The sequence below is a fragment of the Bombina bombina genome, chromosome 4, assembly GCF_027579735.1.
Source record: "Bombina bombina isolate aBomBom1 chromosome 4, aBomBom1.pri, whole genome shotgun sequence".
Taxonomy (NCBI): Eukaryota; Metazoa; Chordata; class Amphibia; order Anura; family Bombinatoridae; genus Bombina; species Bombina bombina.
This window is the reverse complement of record NC_069502.1, coordinates 70,714,036-70,737,243: the sequence shown is the minus strand read 5'-3', so window position 1 is coordinate 70,737,243 and position 23,208 is coordinate 70,714,036. Positions and strand designations below refer to the sequence as shown.

The 23,208-nt window shown below is 37.6% G+C and overlaps 1 protein-coding gene across 1 annotated transcript in view; it reads left to right on the top strand.

Annotated features, from left to right (window-relative positions):
• Positions 1-23,208, top strand: part of LOC128656894 (L-gulonolactone oxidase-like) — a 269,317-nt gene that overhangs the window by 70,234 nt on the left and 175,875 nt on the right. The gene's annotated exons all lie outside the window — the stretch shown is intronic.

Below are 23,208 nucleotides of genomic sequence, written 5' to 3'. Positions count from 1 at the left end.
CTTCTGAAGCGTGATCATCGAACAATCAAGCGTTTCATTCAAAATAGTCAACAGGGTCGCAAGAAGCGTGTGGAAAAACCAAGGCGCAAAATAACTGCCCATGAACTGAGAAAAGACAAGCGTGCAGCTGCCAAGATGCCACTTGCCACCAGTTTGGCCATATTTCAGAGCTGCAACATCACTGGAGTGCCCAAAAGCACAAGGTGTGCAATACTCAGAGACATGGCCAAGGTAAGAAAGGCTGAAATACGACCACCACTGAACAAGACACACAAGCTGAAACGTCAAGACTGGGCCAAGAAATATCTCAAGACTGATTTTTGTAAGGTTTTATGGACTGGTGAAATGAGAGTGAGTCTTGATGGGCCAGATGGATGGGCCCGTGGCTGGATTGGTAAAGGGCAGAGAGCTCCAGTCCGACTCAGACGCCAGCAAGGTGGAGGTGGAGTACTGGTTTGGGCTGGTATCATCAAAGATGAGCTTGTGGGGCCTTTTCGGGTTGAGGATGGAGTCAAGCTCAACTCCCAGTCCTACTGCCAGTTTCTGGAAGACACCTTCTTCAAGCAGTGGTACAGGAAGAAGTCTGCATCCTTCAAGAAAAACATGATTTTCATGCAGGACAATGCTCCATCACACGCGTCCAAGTACTCCACAGCGTGGCTGGCAAGAAAGGGTATAAAAGAAGAAAATCTAATGACATGGCCTCCTTGTTCACCTGATCTGAACCCCATTGAGAACCTGTGGTCCATCATCAAATGTGAGCTTTACAAGGAGGGAAAACAGTACACCTCTCTGAACAGTGTCTGGGAGGCTGTGGTTGCTGCTGCACGCAATGTTGATGGTGAACAGATCAAAACACTGACAGAATCCATGGATGGCAGGCTTTTGAGTGTCCTTGCAAAGAAAGGTGGCTATATTGGTCACTGATTTGTTTTTGTTTTGTTTTTGAATGTCAGAAATGTATATTTGTGAATGTTGAGATGTTATATTGGTTTCACTGGTAAAAATAAATAATTGAAATGGGTATATATTTGTTTTTTGTTAAGTTGCCTAATAATTATGCACAGTAATAGTCACCTGCACACACAGATATCCCCCTAAAATAGCTAAAACTATAAACAAACTAAAAACTACTTCCAAAAATATTCAGCTTTGATATTAATGAGTTTTTTGGGTTCATTGAAAACATGGTTGTTGTTCAATAATAAAATGAATCCTCAAAAATACAACTTGCCTAATAATTCTGCACTCCCTGTACATGTGTATTTTTGTGTTTATATGTGTAAATCTGTATTTACATACACATATAAAGTGGTTGTAAATTAAAAGCATTTATATATATATATATAAAAATATATATATATATATATATATATATATATATATATATATATATATATATATATATATATATAAAATTAAAATACAAAAGCCCAGAAGCCCATTTTTAAATCATGCCCCATGTAGTTTTTAATAGCTAGGTGATCACTCTGATAATAGTGATCACCTGTTGTTAATAACTGTGCATTTATTTCAATATAGGCTAAGAGTTCCCATCTCCAGATCAAAGTTATTTACATACACCAAAAGGGCCCTTTCTATATGTAGATAAAACAGAGTTTAGAGAAAAAAAATGTGCACCCATTGTTTATTAAAATTTTAGCAAAATGTATGAGCGGGGTATACCTGTGTGTGTATATATATATATATATATATATATATATATATATATATATATATATATATATATAATTTATGTGTGTTTCTCACTAAGGGCCCTATGATCTAAAGGTTTCTGGGCTGGCGAGATTAATAAAGAATACTCACCTATATTTCTGTTTCCCTGATGGAATTATCTAAAGCCACTTTTTAGCCTGAAAACAGAGTGTCTCGCTTAGGGACGTACAGTGCATTTTCGTATAGGAAGGAGATGCATACATTACAAATGTGCACAATAAAATTTGTATTATAAACATCATAATAATTAAACTAGTCACTCAAAAATACGCAGGAAAATCATAGCAAACTTCTTCACCAAAAATCGTATTTTATCAAAAACGTAAAATTTGTATGTAAATTACACAGGAATAAATCATATTAAAACAGCGTAAATTATAATTTAAATTGTAATACACTGAATGCGCAAAAACACATAGAAATTCGTAATTATAAGTACAAAGCATAATTATTTTTTTTTAAATGGGTTGAACAATGGGTGTTCCTTGCGTATTGATGAAATTCTCTCTCTAATCCCAGCATAATTCTGTATTTTTTCTCGTAAACTAAAAGTTTTTAAGAATTTCTCAAAACACTCAAAATACTTAAACCCTCATAGAAAACACATGCATACCAAAATATAGGTGATTTTAAGATGCTATACGCATATTGGCTGCAGGATTTCATTTTTAAGGTGTGCTCCCTGTTCACTAATAACTTTTCTCCATGTGCTCCCTGTTCACTGATAACTTTTCTCCATGGAGCAAAATGTTCCTTTCCAGTGAACTCCATTACTTTCAAAAGGAGACATCTCAGCACTCACAGGGACTGCTCCTTTTTAATGATAATTCCACCAGGGTAGATTCTGCGAGTATCGGCGAGAGAACTCACGTCTGATCTGGTTAGATCATTTGGCCCTGAAAATTACTTACAGTGGGACTTAAAAGTGAGCAGCACCTAAATATCCCAAAAAAACTTTGCACAGAGGGTGGAAATGGCTCAGCAGTTAAAGGGTTATCCATGTTTCACTCAATATTCAAATAGTAACATTTGTCCCAATGGCTGAACAGATGTCAAGGGGAACATTGGTTTTACTGTTTGGATATTGTTCATCCTTAGTTGCTTTAAATCCCAAAAATGTTTTGATTATGGAACAATGCCAGACAAGGGGTGCTGATTTAAGCTAGAGGTTAACAAGTTCATGAGCAATTTATAGAAACACTTCTTTACTTACAGGGTAGCTGATGCATGGAATAAACTTCCAACAGAAATTGCAGTGAAGGAATGACTGGAAGAGGCTTGAGGAATTAAGCATATGTTACATAACTGTTTTTTTATTTCCTATTAAAATGTATATTTCTGTATTATAATTAAATCCTTTGCAAAGCTATATTTCTATATTGAACTTTTTTTTCACTTTGTTTAATGCAACAGGATATCTATAAAGTAAAACTCACTAAGATTTTTACTCTCAGAGTACAAAGCTTGACCCTTTGTTCTGGCATTTAAGTCTGAAGAAAATATGATCAGCGGTTTTGCCATTTTTATTAAAATAACCTCTATACAAATATAATACCAAGTAAATTATTATTGTGCTGTTTAATCTTCCCATCTTGAAACACTGTGCATTTAGATTCCTTAATTAAAACCACACTTCTGGTAAAAAAAGATCAAACGTGACTTCACCGTCAGCCAATTAGATTGTTGTCCCAAAAGGCTTAGACTCAGCTGGCTTAGGCACATGAGACATTAATTGCGGCTGACATTTATTAAATTCAGATATGTTGCTATGAAGGGCACCTGAGAGACTGATGTTTAAATTCTCATAGGATGAAGATGGAAATAGTTGCCATAAGCTAACTTATTAAAGTGTATATTGATAATGCCAAATCGGAAGTGTCAATATCATGTAAAATATACATAGGATGTACAATGTAATGTTGCTATTAGTTATCTCTTTGTCAAGTGATTGCTTAGCTAGGAAAATGTTCCCATAGATGTTTGCCTACTTTCCATACTATGAAATCTGACAATATTTATTATGCAACAACTGATATTGTAAAGATTAATGATCAAAATATGATAATTTGATAGTTAAAGGGAAGTTAAAATTACAGTTGAACCCTCATAAATTAGCTAATTTAGGACTAAATTACAAGTGGAGCACTATTTAATGCTCCCGCAGTGCCAGAAGTAAGCTTTTTGCATGCATCAGGTTGCACTCGTATTACGAGTTAAAAGTAAAAAGTTATCGCTCGTGTGCTAACCCAACACACGTAAAGATTTCCCCATAGAATTCAATGGAGCAAAAAAAGTGGGGGGAAAAACATAGCCCCCTACTCGTGCGCAAACCCGATTGCATATTCTCAAGTGCACTAACCCGACATGAAAATAAGAATATTTCATTTTCCAATGCTCTTCACATAGCAGAATACAGTATATTCTATTTATTCATAAATACACATTTCTCTATAATTACATAATTATAATTATATATAGGTATATTCACATATATATATATATATACATATATATATATATATATATATATATATATATATGTATTTAAAATACTTAGAACATATTCTGTGAAATATTTACAGTGAATACACAGTATAACACTTTATTAAATATGAATATTGCATAAAAATGCTTTAATATAAAGGGCTCCAATGCACTTTTATATATATATATATATATATATATATATATATATATATATATATATGTGTGTACATACTGTATGTATTTATGTGTTTATATGTGTATCTATGTCTGTGAATACATATTTACACATATAAATACATAAATACAAATGTACACACACACATATATATATTTATATATATATATATATATATATATATACAGTATATACAATATATTAATATACAGTATATTAGACATGTACAGTATCTCACAAAAGCGAGTACACCCCTCACATTTTTGTAAATATTTTATATCTTTTCAAGTGACAACACTGAAGAAATGACACTTTGCTACAATGTAAAGCAGTGAGTGTACAGCCTGTATAACAGTGTAAATTTGTGGCGGCAACCAGGTGAGGAGTACAAAGACAAGTGCGTCTTGCCTGCAGTCAATCATGGTGGTGGGAGTGTCATGGTCTGGGTCTGCATGAGTAATGCTGGCACTGGGGAGCTACAGTTCATTGAGGGAAGCATGAATGCCAACATGTACTGTGACATACTGAAGCAGAGAATGATCAACATTAGAACAACCCCAAACACACCTCCAAGACGACCAGAGCCTTGCTAAAGCAGCTGAGGGTAAAGGGGATGGACTGGCCAAGCCTGATCCTCAAATGGAAGGTAGGGGAGCGCAAGGTCTCTAACATCCACCAGCTCTGTGATATCATCATGGCGGAGTGGAAGAGGACTCCAGGGCCAACCTGTGAAGCTCTGGTGAACTCAATGCCAAAGAGGGTTAAGGCAGTGCTGGAAAATAATGGTGGCCACACAAAATATTGACACTTTGGGCCTAATTTAGATATTTCCACTTAGGGGTGTACTCACTTTTATTGCCAATGGTTTAGACATTAATAGCTGAGTGTTGAGTTATTTTGAGGGGACAGCAGATTTACACTGTTATACAGGCTGTACACTCACTACTTTACACTGTAGCAAAGTGTCATTTCTTCAGTGTTGTCACATGAAAAGATATAATAAAATACCTGTATTTACATAAATGTGAGGGGTGTACTCACTGTTGTGAGATAGTGTATATGTCCGTATCTTAATGTTAAAGCCCTTTGCCTGTTTTTTTCTAACACCTGAGACCGCAAATCTTTGACCCTTTATAACTTTTTTTGTGCAATTTTTGTTTAAATTAATTTTTATTCGATGGTGTTATTATGAGTGTAACTGTACTTTGTTTTTTCCATGTGTTTTGTGACACTTTTTTGCTTTGCGAAACAGTTAACCAGAGCTCTGAGGTTGCGCTAACCTGACGCGCGTAAACTTGATTTGCGCTCAAGCGATTGTGTTTACTTTCAATTTGTAACATGAGCAGAACACTGATAATTTGTGCTATTCTTCTTTATAAAAAATACATTAAAGGGACATAAAACCCAACATTTTTATTTCATGGTTCAGACAGAACATGCAATTTTAAACAGCTTTCCAATATACTTCTTTTATCAAATTGTCTTTGTTTTCTTGTTATCCTTTGTTGAAAAGCAGTGATATAAGCTCAGGAGTGTGCAGCACTATATGGCAGCAGTTTTACAACAATTTAATAGATTAGCAAGAGCACTAGATGGCAGCTTTAGCCATGTGCACGCAACCTACCTAGGTATCTCTTCAACAATGAATAACATGAGAACAAAGCTAATTGATCATAGAAGTAAACATACTCAAGAGTGTGCACGTCTGCAGCAGTATAGGACATCAGTTTTGCAACAACGTTATAGATTAGCAAGAGCACTAGATGGCAGCTTTAGGCATGCGCACCCTACCTACCTGGGTATCTCTTCAACAATGAATAACATGAGAATGAAGCAAATTTGATAATAGAAGTAAACTGGAAACTTTTTTAACCCCTTCGCTACCGGAAAGTACAGAGAAAAACTTGCCCAAAATTCCAAAGAATTTTTAGCACTTTTGCTATCTCTCCATTTAAACAGAAATAGAGCCTTGTTTTTTTATTTACCTATCAAAACTATATATTTTTTAAGGAACAACCCAAGGTGTTGATCTACGTCCATTTTGGTATATTGCATGGCACTGTTTTACCACTAAATGTTATCATATAACAAAATTGTTAACTTTTTTACAAACTTTCAGCTTCTCACTGAAATTATTTACACACAACTGCTGCAGTCATAAGACAAATGGTTGTAAAATGTTCTCTGAGGTCCCCTTTGTTCAAAAATAGCAGACATGCATGGATTTGCCATTAGTTTTTAGCAATTAGAAGTCTACTAATTACAGCTGTGCACCACACTTCTGACATTCCCTGCAGTAAAGGGGTTATTAGTTAGCTGGTAAGGGTAATAGTATTTTAATACAGGGATTACCCTCCCACCTGACACTTCCCACCTCCATGATCCCTCCCAAACAGCTTTCTCCTCTCCCACACTTCTGACCACCAGACAGACTACCAGTTTTTTGTTTAAAAAAAAAAAAAAAATTAAGTTTATTTATTTGTTTATTTTTCTGCAGTGTAGGATCCCTCGTTACCCTTCCACCTCCCTGATTCCTCCCAAACACCTCTCTAACCCTCCCCTCCTAATGATGTCCTCCATCAATTTTATAGTTTTTTTATCATTATTATTATTTATTTATTTTTAATGTTTCCCCCTCCCCCAGATCATTATGTAGGCCCCCTAACACTGATTCAGTTTTTTCTGTAGCATCTCCTCCTTCCTTCTCCCTTCCAAACTATTTTCTCTGTAGGTAGGGTGCCGCCCCGCCCTCCCTCCCTCCCTCCCTCACACTCACTACCCCCTTCCACTGCAGTGCCGCCCACCCGCCTCCATCTGTCCCAAACCTCCCTCTGGCACAAACGGATGTTTGTTACAGCACATAGTGTGTCACTGTCTGTAATGATCAGGCATCTGCCTTCATATGGAACCAGAGCACCAATCATGCTCCGTTTCCCAGACAGATGCCTGTAGCTCAGGTCATATCTATACATTTTGTGTTATGATGTCATACCAAATTATCTATATATGTGTATATATAGATATACGTCATTTTAGGTTAAGAAGTTAAAATTGTATTCTCTATCTGAATAATGAAAGAAAACGTTTGGGGTTCATGACCCCTTTAATGCCCATTCAATTTAAGATTTTTTTCCATATATTTATTGTATCTAGATTAAAACATCATATTATAATGTTTTAGGGTACGTATTAATTTTTAATCACAGCACTTTATATATTATCCCACAATTTAAAATTTTAAAGGATATGAAAGCCCTACATTTCCTTTCATGATTTGGATAGAACATACACTTTTATACAACCTTACATTTAACTTCTATTATCTAATGTGCTTCATTCTCTTGATATCCTTTTTTGAAGGAGAAGCAATGCACTACTGGGAACTAGTTGAATGCATTGGATGAGCCATAACACGAGGCATTTATGTGCAGCCACCAATCAGCAGCTCCTGAGCCTATTTAGGTATCCTTTAAAAAAAAGGATACCAAGAGAACAAAACAAATTAGATAAAAGAAATATATTGGAAAGTTGTTTAAAATCACATGCACTATCTGAATCATGAAATAAAAAATAAATGTGGGTTTCATGACACAATGAGGCCTATTTATCAAAGCGTCAACTGAAAATATGCTGGAATTCCGTGTCGTAATTGTTGCCAGATTGATCCGCCGTAGTTATCAAAGTGTCAAGATCGGCAAATGTTGAAATTTGTGATGTAACATACGATCCCGCAATCTCAATCCGACGCACATCGATGGAAGTTGAAAACCCATAGAATTCGAGTGGAATCCTGTTCATTCGCCCTCCTATTCGACACTATTTGAAGCTCTCACAAAGTTATCAACATTTCTACAGTTACGCTTACGTCTTTTCCAACTCAGCGTACCTGGTTTTCAATCCACCACCCTTCAGGTCGCCGATGCCATATAACTCAATGGGAGTCTGAAAACATAGAAATCTTATGTTTGATGCTGCAAGGTAATGAAGTAAATTACATAATAAAAGTAAATTAGAAACTTGATTAAAATTGTATACCCTTTCTAAATCAAACAATATTATTGCTCCACATTTGGTGCACTAGTAGATATAGGGATAAAAATGAAAAATACATTACTACTTATGGATTATGCTACAACTTTGTCTCTCATTACAAATCAAGGGGACAATATTATTTCTACATATTTGGTGCAAAGTCTTGCCCAAACTTGTTGCACTAATAGATATAGAGATAAAAATGAAATAAATACATAACATAATATAGCTAGCTTCCTTTTTATTTTTTGGAAAAATCTATGTGCACCATGTTTAAGCCAGGTAATATAAGTCCCACTCTCCACTTCGTGCCATATTTGACGCAACACTTATCGCACCAATTATGACGCAAACTCCTAAATAACCCACACACTAGTGAATTTTTCCACCACTGTTGATCGGAATATGCATAATCACATGATTTATGACATCAGCCAATCTGATTCAAATACACATTATAAACTATCACTAACGAATCAAATTGTTTGATACTTGTGTCATTGATCACTCATCAGAACTTGTAAGTGTCATTTGTTACATTGTGCATTATACTTTGAAAGTATGTATATGTGACATTAGTATTAAAGATAAACATTGATGCTGGCATTAGGACACACAGTGTAATATTTTAGACAAGGGTTTTAAAATTCAAATTGATGTTTGATTCAATAGAATCTTAAGCTGATAGCTCAAAGGGATAGCCCACCTAGTTAGATCACTTTAAAAAAATCACTCTGTTTATTGCTGCATAAAGTTTAAATCACCTTCTCTATATGTTTACATGTAGCCATGAAGCAGAAAACACCACTGCTTTGTGTGTTACTGGTAACCAGGTGGTGAAAACATTGTTGTATGTGTGTTACCGGAAGCCTTTAGGTTTAAACCACTGCTGTGCTTGTGTTAAAGTCAGCCATGGGAAGTCTAGTCACACCTCTGTATGTCTTACTAAACTCCAAGGGTCCGATTTATCAATTGTCTATAGCAGATCATGTCCAACAGATATCAATGTAGAACTGCTTGTGCAATGCTGCCCCTGCATATTTGCGGTCAACCAGCCTCTAGCATGGGGTATCAATCAACCCGATCATACACGATTGTGCGGATTGCAGACCGCAGCCTCAGATGTGGAAGACCAGTTAAGGAGCAGCGGTCTTAAGACCACTGCTTCATGGCTCGTGCGGAAACATGGGCATCAGGGGCATTCGGCTCTTGATAAATCGACCCCCAAGTGTTCTTGTGGGGGGGGTCAGTTCACAACTTTGAGTAAGCAGCTAAAGGGGCTAAATTATTGCTTTATGTGCAATAATATACCCAATCTAATAAAAAATATAGCCCTTTTTCAAATGGAAAGTCCATTGTAAAGGAAGCTTATGTTGCTTTTAAGATTAAATTCTTATCCTACTTTTGAAATGGTTTAATTTCCGATCCAAGCAAAAAACAAAGTGTGGAAACCATATTTTTTAAATATTAGATATTACTATTTTTGCTTACGAATCATACATGTTTAACAAAATCTGCTTAAACATCTATGTGCACAACACAAGTATAATTACTAAGTATTACTGCTTTTTACTTTTTAATATATCAGTGTGGTGTATTTTCTGATCCTTTGCATGTTGCGGAATCCTGCTTTTATTGTCTCTGCGTACGGGACAACATATTCATTATGGCACACAAAAAGATTCAACCATGCATGCATGATAGTTTAGTAGTAGTGATGGGAAATCTCTGTATTCTGATACTCAAGCAGTTCAACAAATGTTCCCCTTGACATTGATTCTGCCGGTTTAACATGTATATAGAAAGAATTATAGCATTTCAATATTTAATTTTAGCATTCAAATATTTAAATGTAACATATATTTTAATGTTGATTACAGTGAATGTTTTTGAATGTTAATATTTGAATATTTGAATATTAGATTCAATAATTGATTGTTACATTTGTTAAAAAGAACAATTGTTTGTAAAAACACATATTAAATATATAGTAAATTACTAACATTAATTTGTAATAACCAAACGGGACAAAAATATGCTAAAATATTTGCCCATTCAGATTTTGCATCATCATTCATGGTAAGGGTTCGGTTTCTAAGAGTCCAACATAGGGTTTTTCCACATGGTGTGGAAGCAATACGTTTTATTATTTGGGATGAGAGGCTGGATTCCATTGTCTTTCATTGTGTATTCTGGGATCGACAGTCCCTGATGAATCTGTGCTCCAGGTGGATGGGTGCCTTCTCCATTGAAAGTATTTGAACTTTAAACAACGTTTTAGAAAGTTCAGATGAGGTGGGGCAGCAATTGCCATGCACAAAAGCTTTATTCAGAGAGATAGAAAGGTCAAAACTGAAATGTTAATGGGTGCATTTAAATTTGCAATAAAAGCATTTTTGCTATATACTTTCATTAGAAAAAAGGCTTCTAGTAAAAGTTATTACCGCAGCATACGCACATATCCAGTGAGAGCGCTTTGCGCCAGTATTCAAACATCACACCTTCTCAGAGAGGGGGCTTGTATGAAACAAACTACGTCTTTGCAGAAGCAATACACACCACCACCAGCTCTGTAAGCAGACACAGACCTCGATCACATACTCAGTGAAGTGCGCAAAAACCAGCGTCGCCATTGTTTTCTCAAATCACACAATCAAAAACCTGGCGCAGCAGAAAAGTTACGTGCGTAGATTTTTCATGGCGAGCACATTTTTTTATTCCCATAGACTAACATAGAACTGGTATCTGCAGTCGGTATTACAAAGGCAGCACGTGGACTGCCGCGAGCAGATTGGATATATTTTACTCCATTTTCAGCTCTCCACACATAGGCAGGTGCAGCAATCCTTGTGCACAGTAAAAAAGCAGCGTAAGTCCCTGGAAGGCTTAACAAACACCTAACGCATGCGCACTCACATACATTTCACTTACAAATATGTGTAAGTGTCCTACTACTCCTCAGTCAAATCCTAACTAACTCTACACTGTTTGCTCCTCTCTCTCACTCTATCGCTATACCTCTGCTCCTGTGTTGTAGCTCAAAGAACAATCCAAACACACTCAAAATATGGCGGTTACGCATGAGTTTATATAGGGGTTTTGAATGGTGTTTTGGCGTGTTGGTTTATTAATTTCTTTTGGTTTTGATTTTTATATGTGAATTCAACATAAAACCCCCCTACTCTTTATTTTTAACTTACACGTGCAATATACTGGCGTAAATTAATGGTGACGCCAGAAATGTGTAGTTGCGCATATTTCTGAACCTCACCAGTTTGGCCTACTTACACCAGTATATCATATGGCGACGTGTGCTATGTGATTCACCCAATGTGCGAGATAAACGTATGTGGGTTTCAGCAGTTGTGAAGAAAATTACACAACATATATGATCGCGCCCCATGTGTTTAAATATTGGTGCATGGCCCTCACAGGATATGCGTGTATGCTCCAGAAAAAATAGTAACTTTTATTAGAAGCATTTTTGTCAATGGAAGTATATTGCAGAAATGCTTCTATTGCAAACTTAAATAGACTAATGCACATTTCAATTTTAACCTTTCTATCCTTTTAACATTAACAAATTAAAAGCAAACTTGTCAATTTTAAATGACAGACAGAAGAAATGTACTGAAGACACAGAACTCACATTGCTTCTGCCATTGATATGATAAAAAAGCATTTAAATAGTTATTGGCCTGAAACAATGTGAGATAAAATCCTTTTAAAGGGACCTGAAACCCAAACTTTTTCTTTCATGATTCAGATAGAGCATACATGTGTAAACAACTTCCCAATTTCTATTTTCAATTTTGTTTCATTCTCTTGGTATCCTTTCTTGAAGAAGCAACAATGCACTACTGTGAGCTAAGTGAACACATTGGTAAGCCAATCACAAGAGGCATAAATGTGCAACCACCAATCAACAGCAAGCTCCTAGCTCCTGAGCCTACCTAGGTATGCTTTTCAACAAAGGATACCAAAAGAAAAAAGCAAATTTGATAATAGAAGTAAAATAGAAAGTTGAATAAAATGTTATGCTCTATATGAATCATGCAATAACAATGTTGGGTTTCATGTCCCTTTAAATGTAAGTTAAAACTATAACAGCTACCAATGTCCATGAGCATCCAATTAAACCTTAGTAGGAAGTAACTATCAGCTAAAGGGCATATGTAAAAAAGTACAGAAAATAAGCATTACAGGAAGTACACAACCAATATCCCTGTATTAGTTACTTTAAACAGCAAAACTATTTATATTTAAATGTTACTCTTTTCATATGAATGATACAAACTACATGGGTACAGTGTCCCTTTATGCCATCTCTAATCATGAGGAATTAGTCTTACATAATGCTAACAGTATAAAGTGGGTCAAAATTAAACTGTCATGAATAAGATAGGGCATGCACTTTTCAAATATACTTTTATCTTCATATTTGCTTTTTTTTCTTGGTATTCTTTTTTGAAAGTTAAACCTGGGTAGGTTCAAAATGATTTCTAAAGTCTTGAAAATATCCTCTCATCTTAGTGAATTTGGACAGTTTTTCACAGTTAGACAGTGCTAGTTCATGTGTGTCATATAGATAACATTGTGCTCACTCCCGTTGAGTTATTTAGGAGTCAGCACTAATTGGCTAAAATGTAAGTCTGTCAAAAGAACTGAAATTAGGGGGCAGTCTGCAGAGGCTTAGATACAAGGTAATCACAGAGGTAAAAAGTATGCTAATATAACCGTGTTCATTATGCAAAATGGGGGATGGGTAATAAAGGGAATATGTATCTTTTTAAACAATAAGAATTTCCATGTAGACTGTCCCTTTAAGAGCTTGATTTGAATGATCACTTATTAGACTAAGAAATGCCATACTTAGATAATACAAACCTTTAAAGCAATACAATTTAAATTCCATTCCATTGAAACAATCAACACACAATCTTTTAGTATTGGAAGGCTTGCTGAACTCTAATTTGCCTGTTTTTGCAAAATTCAATTAATTGGTATTTCTATCAAAAGTTTAGAAAAAAAAAATATAAACCCATTTATGTCAACATTTTATGAACTAGATAATTTAATAGGTATTAGATTAAATTGATATTGATATAGTAGCACTTTGTCATTAATACTGTATTTATACAGAAAAGAAATACCATCTTCTAAGAATATTTCAACTGAGAATTAATCAAATAACCCTGGAAAAAGTTATGAATTTAAGCTCCAAATATGAACAGTGTGTTCCTTTGGTAATCCTCTTACTTGACTTTTCCCTAAGCTGAATCATCGAATTAATCACAATGTAAAAATGTAATGAAAAGCAAGAATAATGCTATATGTGATTACTGAATAATGCAAGAATATTAGCATAATGTATAATGCTCTTAAATGAGAACTCAATGAATGTATTACTAAATCTAGACAAGTCTACATCTCAGACCTCACAAAAAATGCAATATCAGCAAAGGCAAAAGTGTAGACGAATTAATATTATTATTATTATTAATAATAATAATAATAATACAAAAATAGTAATAATAACAATAATAGCAATAATATAATAACAATATTATTATTATTATTATATAACAACAGTAATAATAACAATATTATTTACAATATTATTAACTATTATTATTAACATTAGTATTATTATTATTATCATTATCATCATCACCATCATCGTTATTATTATTATTATTATCATCATCATTATCATCATTATTATCACATTAACTTTATTATTAACTCTATTATTATTATAATTAATATTATTATCATTATTATCATCATTATTATTATTATTAACATTATTATTTTTTATTATTAACATTATTATTATTATTATTATTAATAATAATAATAATAAATAATAATAATAATAATAAATTAAAGAAATTATAAAAATACTTAAAATAAAATGTAACAGCAGAAATATTAGAAGAAATAAAATACATAGGACTAGATTACAAGTGTAGAGCAGGGTACATTTTATGTGCAATCTTGTGCAAAGAATAACGAACATTCTAGTGTTACAAGTGGATGACTAAATAGTTCAACCAAATTATCTTGGGTCTGGTTATCTCTCTGGGCTGGTGTGATTCTATAAGAATGCTGGTGGAATTCTATAAAGCCACTTATTACCCTAAAAAAAATGTCTCTCAAATCCCATTGTAATTATCTAAACATTTCCACCCTAGAGATCTCACTGCTTTTTGTAACAAATTCAAAGGTGGCGAGGTTGTGACAAAATGCGCAAAATCCTTAAAGCCTGATATTAAAAACCTTACTGTCATAGAGAGATGTTGTTTAGACCTTGTATTGTAATTTTGGAGTCTCTGTTTCACATAAAGGACACTTCATAGCAACATAAACATTTCTCAAATTAAAACGTAAGCAGTGATATTTTGAATATTAGGCTCTTAATACCCTAATAGAAAAGCAAAAGTATACGAAAATATAGGCAAACAAAAGTTCTGCCTTATTGATGTCTATGTGGAAAAATAAACTACAGTTTAAACCTAAATTAAACTCCAAGTCTAAACACCCCTAATCTGCTGCCCCTGACATCACCGACGCCTGCCTACAATTATTAACCCCTAATCTGCCGCTCCCGATATCACCACTTCTATACTAAAGTTATTAACCCCTATTGCACTGCACCCCAACATTGTCACAACTATATTAAAGTTATTAACCCCTATTCCGCCACTCCCGATATTGCGTTACAGATCTTGTCATTTTAGGCTGAAAGCAAAACTCGTAATACCGGCGCTATGGGAATCCCATGAAAAACTTAATTTTTACAAGTGCGGTACTGACGTTGCGTTACAGGTTAAAAGGTGTGCGGTACAGCTATACCGACAAGGCTTGTAATGACTGCGGTGCTGTTTTAACGCTGAAAATGCCATATTTTGGTCTCGCCAGAAACACAAGTTATGAATCAGCAGTCTAAAGACCTCTGTTCCATAACCTGTCCGCCTGCTCTGAGGCGGCGGACAGATATCACCGGAAATCAACCCGATCCAATACGATCAGGTTGATTGACACCCTCTGCTAACTGATTAGCCGCGAATCTACAGGAGACGGTATTGCACCAGCAGTTCACCAGAATTCTGGAGAAGACCTTATGTTTAAAAGTTCACAGTGAAAAAAAAATGCCCTCTATAAAAAAGTGTACATGTTTAAAATGATAACAATTGTAAAGGGTGATTCTAGGGACATAAATAGCCCGGCATGATAATGAAGGTTAGTTGTGACAAGTGCTATATTGCTATAACACTTGCTACACTACAGGGAGTGCAAAATTATTAGGCAAATGAGTATTTTGACCACATCATCCTCTTTATGCATGTTGTCTTACTCCAAGCTGTATAGGCTCGAAAGCCTACTACCAATTAAGCATATTAGGTGATGTGCATCTCTGTAATGAGAAGGGGTGTGGTCTAATGACATCAACACCCTATATCAGGTGTGCATAATTATTAGGCAACTTCCTTTCCTTTGGCAAAATGGGTCAAAAGAAGGACTTGACAGGCTCAGAAAAGTCAAAAATAGTGAGATATCTTGCAGAGGGATGCAGCACTCTTAAAATTGCAAAGCTTCTGAAGCGTGATCATCGAACAATCAAGCGTTTCATTCAAAATAGTCAACAGGGTCGCAAGAAGCGTGTGGGAAAACCAAGGCGCAAAATAACTGCCCATGAACTGAGAAAAGTCAAGCGTGCAGCTGCCAAGATGCCACTTGCCACCAGTTTGGCCATATTTCAGAGCTGCAACATCACTGGAGTGCCCAAAAGCACAAGGTGTGCAATACTCAGAGACATGGCCAAGGTAAGAAAGGCTGAAAGACGACCACCACTGAACAAGACACACAAGCTGAAACGTCAAGACTGGGCCAAGAAATATCTCAAGACTGATTTTTCTAAGGTTTTATGGACTGATGAAATGAGAGTGAGTCTTGATGGGCCAGATGGATGGGCCCGTGGCTGGATTGGTAAAGGGCAGAGAGCTCCAGTCCGACTCAGACGTCAGCAAGGTGGAGGTGGAGTACTGGTTTGGGCTGGTATCATCAAAGATGAGCTTGTGGGGCCTTTTCGGGTTGAGGATGGAGTCAAGCTCAACTCCCAGTCCTACTGCCAGTTTCTGGAAGACACCTTCTTCAAGCAGTGGTACAGGAAGAAGTCTGCATCCTTCAAGAAAAACATGATTTTCATGCAGGACAATGCTCCATCACACGCGTCCAAGTACTCCACAGCGTGGCTGGCAAGAAAGGGTATAAAAGAAGAAAATCTAATGACATGGCCTCCTTGTTCACCTGATCTGAACCCCATTGAGAACCTGTGGTCCATCATCAAATGTGAGATTTACAAGGAGGGAAAACAGTACACCTCTCTGAACAGTGTCTGGGAGGCTGTGGTTGCTGCTGCACGCAATGTTGATGGTGAACAGATCAAAACACTGACAGAATCCATGGATGGCAGGCTTTTGAGTGTCCTTGCAAAGAAAGGTGGCTATATTGGTCACTGATTTGTTTTTGTTTTGTTTTTGAATGTCAGAAATGTATATTTGTGAATGTTAAGATGTTATATTGGTTTCACTGGTAAAAATAAATAATTGAAATGGGTATATATTTGTTTTTTGTTAAGTTGCCTAATAATTATGCACAGTAATAGTCACCTGCACACACAGATATCCCCCTAAAATAGCTATAACTAAAAACAAACTAAAAACTACTTCCAAAACTATTCAGCTTTGATATTAATGAGTTTTTTGGGTTCATTGAGAACATGGTTGTTGTTCAATAATAAAATTAATCCTCAAAAATACAACTTGCCTAATAATTCTGCACTCCCTGTACCAAGTGTGCATAAAGACAACTAGAATGGCGAGTGGACACTGAGCAGTGTTGATTTGCCAGACATGTCATTAGTCTAGGGACATCACTATATCACTGCTTCTCTATGCTCTTGGCCGTGCATAGGTCAGCAGCCTCGTTATCAAACACTAAACTCTACAGGTGCTGAATAAATACAATGTACTCTGGTGCTGTATTATACCAAATAGGTTCTTCATCAATCCCTGACCATTGTAATACAATAACCGCAGAATCAGTACCATACTCAGTAATAAGCACACATAGGCTCTTTTAAGATATTTCAAATCCATTTTTAATTAAAGTCCAAAATGAGCAATCCCTACAATGCTAACATTTTAGTGGTTTGCAACCTTCCTCATTAGGCCAAATAACTTATATTCAGATATGGGGTCTTTCCATACCTTAGACAATAAACACCATTTAAAGGATCTAAAGAGTTTACAGGCTCATTAATGGCGCCTACCGATGATGTAATCCAAAATGACAACAAGCACTGGTTGTGTACTACAAAACCATGGTGACAAGTGAAACATACCATGGGCATGTATATTAACTCTTTAACCCTCTCTTTACACCTAAAAAACAATTGAATTTAATAAAAAACAGAATTTATGCTTACCTGATAAATTACTTTCTCCAACGGTGTGTCCGGTCCACGGCGTCATCCTTACTTGTGGGATATCTCTTCCCCAACAGGAAATGGCTAAGAGTCCCAGCAAAGCTGGCCATATAGTCCCTCCTAGGCTCCGCCCACCCCAGTCATTCGACCGACGGACAGGAGGAAATATATATAGGAGAAACCATATGGTACCGTGGTGACTGTAGTTAGAGAAAATAATTCATCAGACCTGATTAAAAAACCAGGGTGGGCTGTGGAACGGACACACCGTTGGAGAAAGTAATTTATCAGGTAAGCATAAATTCTGTTTTCTCCAACATTGGTGTGTCCGGTCCACGGCGTCATCCTTACTTGTGGGAACCAATACCAAAGCTTTAGGAGACGGATGAAGGGAGGGAGCAAATCAGGTTACCTAAACGGAAGGCACCACAGCTTGCAAAACCTTTCTCCCAAAAATAGCCTCCGAAGAAGCAAAAGTATCAAATTTGTAAAATTTGGCAAAAGTGTGCAGTGAAGACCAAGTCGCTGCCTTACATATCTGGTCAACAGAAGCCTCGTTCTTGAAGGCCCATGTGGAAGCCACAGCCCTAGTGGAGTGAGCTGTGATTCTTTCAGGAGGCTGCCGTCTCTTAAGCCAATCAGATGATGCTTTTAAGCCAAAAGGAAAGAGAGGTAGAAGTCGCTTTTTGACCTCTCCTTTTACCAGAATAAACAACAAACAAGGAAGATGTTTGTCTGAAATCTTTTGTAGCCTCTAAATAGAATTGTAGAGCACAGACTACGTCCAAATTGTGTAACAAACGTTCCTTCTTTGAAACTGGATTCGGACATAAAGAAGGTACAACTATCTCCTGGTTAATATTTTTGTTAGAAACAAACTTAGGAAGAAAACCAGGCTTAGTACGCAAAACCACCTTATCTGCATGGAACACCAGATAGGGCGGAGAACACTGCAGAGCAGATAACTCTGAAACTCTTCTAGCAGAAGAAATTGCAACCAAAAACAAAACTTTCCAAGATAGTAACTTAATATCTATGGAATGTAAAGGTTCAAACGGAACCCCTTGAAGAACTGAAAGAACTAGATTTAGACTCCAGGGAGGAGTCAAAGGTCTGTAAACAGGCTTGATCCTAACCAGAGCCTGAACAAATGCTTGAACATCTGGCACAGCTGCCAGTCTTTTGTGTAGTAAGACAGATAAAGCAGAGATCTGTCCCTTTAGAGAACTTGCAGATAATCCTTTCTCCAAACCTTCTTGTAGAAAGGAAAGAATCTTAGGAATTTTTATCTTATTCCATGGGAATCCTTTGGATTCACACCAACAGATATATCTTTTCCATATTTTATGGTAAATCTTTCTAGTTACCGGTTTTCTGGCCTGAACCAGACTATCTATCACAGAATCTGAAAACCCACGCTTCGATAGAATCAAGCGTTCAATCTCCAAGCCGTCAGCTGGAGGGAGACCAGATTTGTATGTTCGAATGGACCCTGAACAAGAAGGTCCTGTCTCAAAGGTAGCTTCCATGGTGGAACCGATGACATATTCACCAGGTCTGCATACCAAGTCCTGCGTGGCCACGCAGGAGCTATCAAGATCACCGAGGCCCTCTCCTGATTGATCCTGGCTACCAGCCTGGGAATGAGAGGAAACGGTGGAAATACATAAGCTAGGTTGAAGGTCCAAGGTGCTACTAGTGCATCTACTAGAGTCGCCTTGGGATCCCTGGATCTGGACCCGTAGCAAGGAACCTTGAAGTTCTGACGAGACGCCATCAGATCCATGTCTGGAATGCCCCATAATTGAGTTATTTGGGCAAAGATCTCCGGATGGAGTTCCCACTCCCCCGGATGGAATGTCTGACGACTCAGAAAATCCGCCTCCCAGTTTTCCACACCTGGGATGTGGATCGCAGACAGGTGGCAGGAATGATCCTCCGCCCATTGAATTATTTTGGTCACTTCTTTCATCGCCAGGGAACTCCTTGTTCCCCCCTGATGATTGATATACGCAACGGTCGTCATGTTGTCTGATTGGAACCTTATGAATCTGGCCTTTGCTAGTTGAGGCCAAGCCCTGAGAGCATTGAATATCACTCTCAGTTCCAGAATGTTTATCGGGAGAAGAGACTCTTCCCGAGACCATAGACCCTGAGCTTTCAGGGATTCCCAGACCGCGCCCCAGCCCACTAGACTGGCGTCGGTCGTGACAATGACCCACTCTGGTCTGCGGAAGCTCATTCCCTGGGACAGATGGTCCAGGGTCAGCCACCAAAGGAGTGAATCTCTGGTCTTCTGATCTACTTGAATCATTGGAGACAAGTCTGTATAGTCCCCATTCCACTGTTTGAGCATGCACAGTTGTAATGGTCTTAGATGAATTCGTGCAAAAGGAACTATGTCCATTGCTGCAACCATCAACCCTACTACTTCCATGCACTGCGCTATGGAAGGACGAGGAACAGAATGAAGAACTTGACAAGAGCTTAGAAGTTTTGACTTTCTGACCTCTGTCAGAAAAATCCTCATTTCTAAGGAATCTATTATTGTTCCCAAGAAGGGAACTCTTGTCGACGGAGACAGAGAACTTTTTTCTATGTTCACCTTCCATCCGTGTGATCTGAGAAAGGCCAGAACGATGTTTGTATGAGCCTTTGCTTTTGACAGGGACGACGCTTGTATTAGAATGTCGTCCAAGTAAGGTACTACTGCAATGCCCCTCGGTCTTAGAACCGCTAGAAGGGACCCTAGTACCTTTGTGAAAATCCTTGGAGCAGTGGCTAACCCGAATGGGAGGGCCACAAACTGGTAATGCTTGTCCAGAAAAGCGAACCTTAAGAACTGATGATGTTCTTTGTTTATAGGAATATGTAGGTACGCATCCTTTAGATCCACGGTAGTCATAAATTGACTTTCCTGGATAGTGGGTAGAATCGTTCGAATGGTTTCCATCTTGAACGATGGTACCCTGAGAAATTTGTTTAGGATCTTCAAATCCAAAATTGGTCTGAAAGTTCCCTCTTTTTTGGGAACTACGAACAGATTGGAATAAAATCCCATTCCTTGTTCCTTTATTGGAACTGGGTGTATCACTCCCATCTTTAACAGGTCTTCGACACAATGTAAGAACGCCTGTCTCTTTATTTGGTTTGAGGATAAGTGAGACATGTGGAACCTTCCCCTTGGGGGTAGTTCCCTGAATTCCAGGAGATAACCCTGAGAAACTATTTCTAGCGCCCAGGGATCCTGAACATCTCTTGCCCAAGCCTGAGCAAAGAGAGAGAGTCTGCCCCCCACTAGATCCGGTCCCGGATCGGGGGCTACTCCTTCATGCTGTTTTGTTAGTAGCGGCAGGCTTCTTGGCCTGCTTACCCTTGTTCCAGCCTTGCATCGGTTTCCATGCTGGTTTGGGTTGTGAGGCATTACCCTCTTGCTTAGAGGATGCAGAATTAGAGGCCGGTCCGTTCCTGAAATTGCGAAAGGAACGAAAATTAGACTTATTTTTGGCCTTGAAAGGCCTATCTTGTGGAAGGGTGTGGCCCTTTCCCCCAGTGATGTCTGAAATAATCTCTTTCAATTCTGGTCCAAATAGAGATTTACCTTTGAAAGGGATGTTAAGCAATTTTGTCTTGGATGACACATCCGCTGACCAAGACTTTAGCCAAAGCGCTCTGCGCGCCACGATAGCAAACCCTGAATTTTTCACCGCTAATCTAGCTAATTGCAAAGCGGCATCTAAAATAAAAGAGTTAGCCAACTTAAGTGTGTGAATTCTGTCCGTAACCTCCTCATATGGAGTCTCTCTACTAAGCGAGTTTTCTAGTTCCTCGAACCAGAACCACGCTGCTGTAGTGACAGGAACAATGCACGAAATGGGTTGTAGAAGGTAACCTTGCTGTACAAAAATCTTTTTAAGCAAACCCTCCAATTTTTTATCCATAGGATCTTTGAAAGCACAACTATCTTCGATAGGAATAGTAGTGCGTTTGTTTAGAGTAGAAACTGCCCCCTCGACCTTAGGGACTGTCTGCCATAAGTCCTTTCTGGGGTTGACCATAGGAAATAATTTCTTAAATATAGGGGGGGGAACAAAAGGTATGCCGGGCTTTTCCCACTCCTTATTTACTATGTCCGCCACCCGCTTGGGTATAGGAAAAGCGTCGGGGTGCACCGGAACCTCTAGGAACTTGTCCATCTTGCATAATTTCTCTGGAATGACCAAGTTGTCACAATCATCCAGAGTAGATAACACCTCCTCAAGCAGTGCGCGGAGATGTTCTAATTTAAATTTAAATGTCACAACATCAGGTTCAGCTTGTTGAGAAATTTTTCCTGAATCTGAAATTTCCCCATCTGACAAAACCTCCCTCATGGCCCCTTCAGATTGGTGTGAGGGTATGACAGAACAATTATCATCAGCGCCCTCCTGCTCTTCAGTGTTAAAACAGAGCAATCGCGCTTTCTCTGATAAGTAGGCATTTTGGATAAAAGATTTGCTATGGAGTTATCCATTACAGCCGTTAATTGTTGCATGGTAATAAGCATTGGCGCACTAGATGTACTAGGGGCCTCCTGTGTGGGCAAAACTGGTGTAGACACAGTAGGAGATGATGTAGTATCATGTTTACTCCCCTCATCTGAGGAATCATCTTGGGCAATTTCATTATCTGTGGCAGTACTGTCCTTACTTTGTTTGGATGCTATGGCACAATTATCACATAAATTTAAATGGGGAGACACATTGGCTTTCATACATATAGAACATAGCTTATCCGAAGGCACAGACATGTTAAACAGGCTTAAACTTGTCAACAAAGCACAAAAAACGTTTTAAAACAAAACCGTTACTGTCTCTTTAAATTTTAAACAGAAAAAACTTTATTACTGAATATGTGAAAAAGTATGAAGGAATTGTTCAAAAATTACCACAGTGTCTTAAAGCATTAAGAGTATTGCACACCAAATTTCAGAGCTTTAACCCTTAAAATAACGGAACCGGAGCCGTTTACAAATTTAACCCCTATACAGTCCCAGCTATAGCCTTTGCTGAGACCCAACCAAGCCCAGAGGGGAATACGATACCAATTGACGCCTTCTAGAAGCTTTTCCAGCAAATTTCAGATCCTCACACATGCATCTGCATGCCCTGCTCTCAAAAAACAACTGCGCAGTAATGGCGCGAAAATGAGGCTCAGTCTACAACTAGGAAGGCCCCCTGACTGGAAAAGGTGTCTAACATAGTGCCTGCCGTTTAATAAACGTTCCCCAAGTTTATAAATGCGA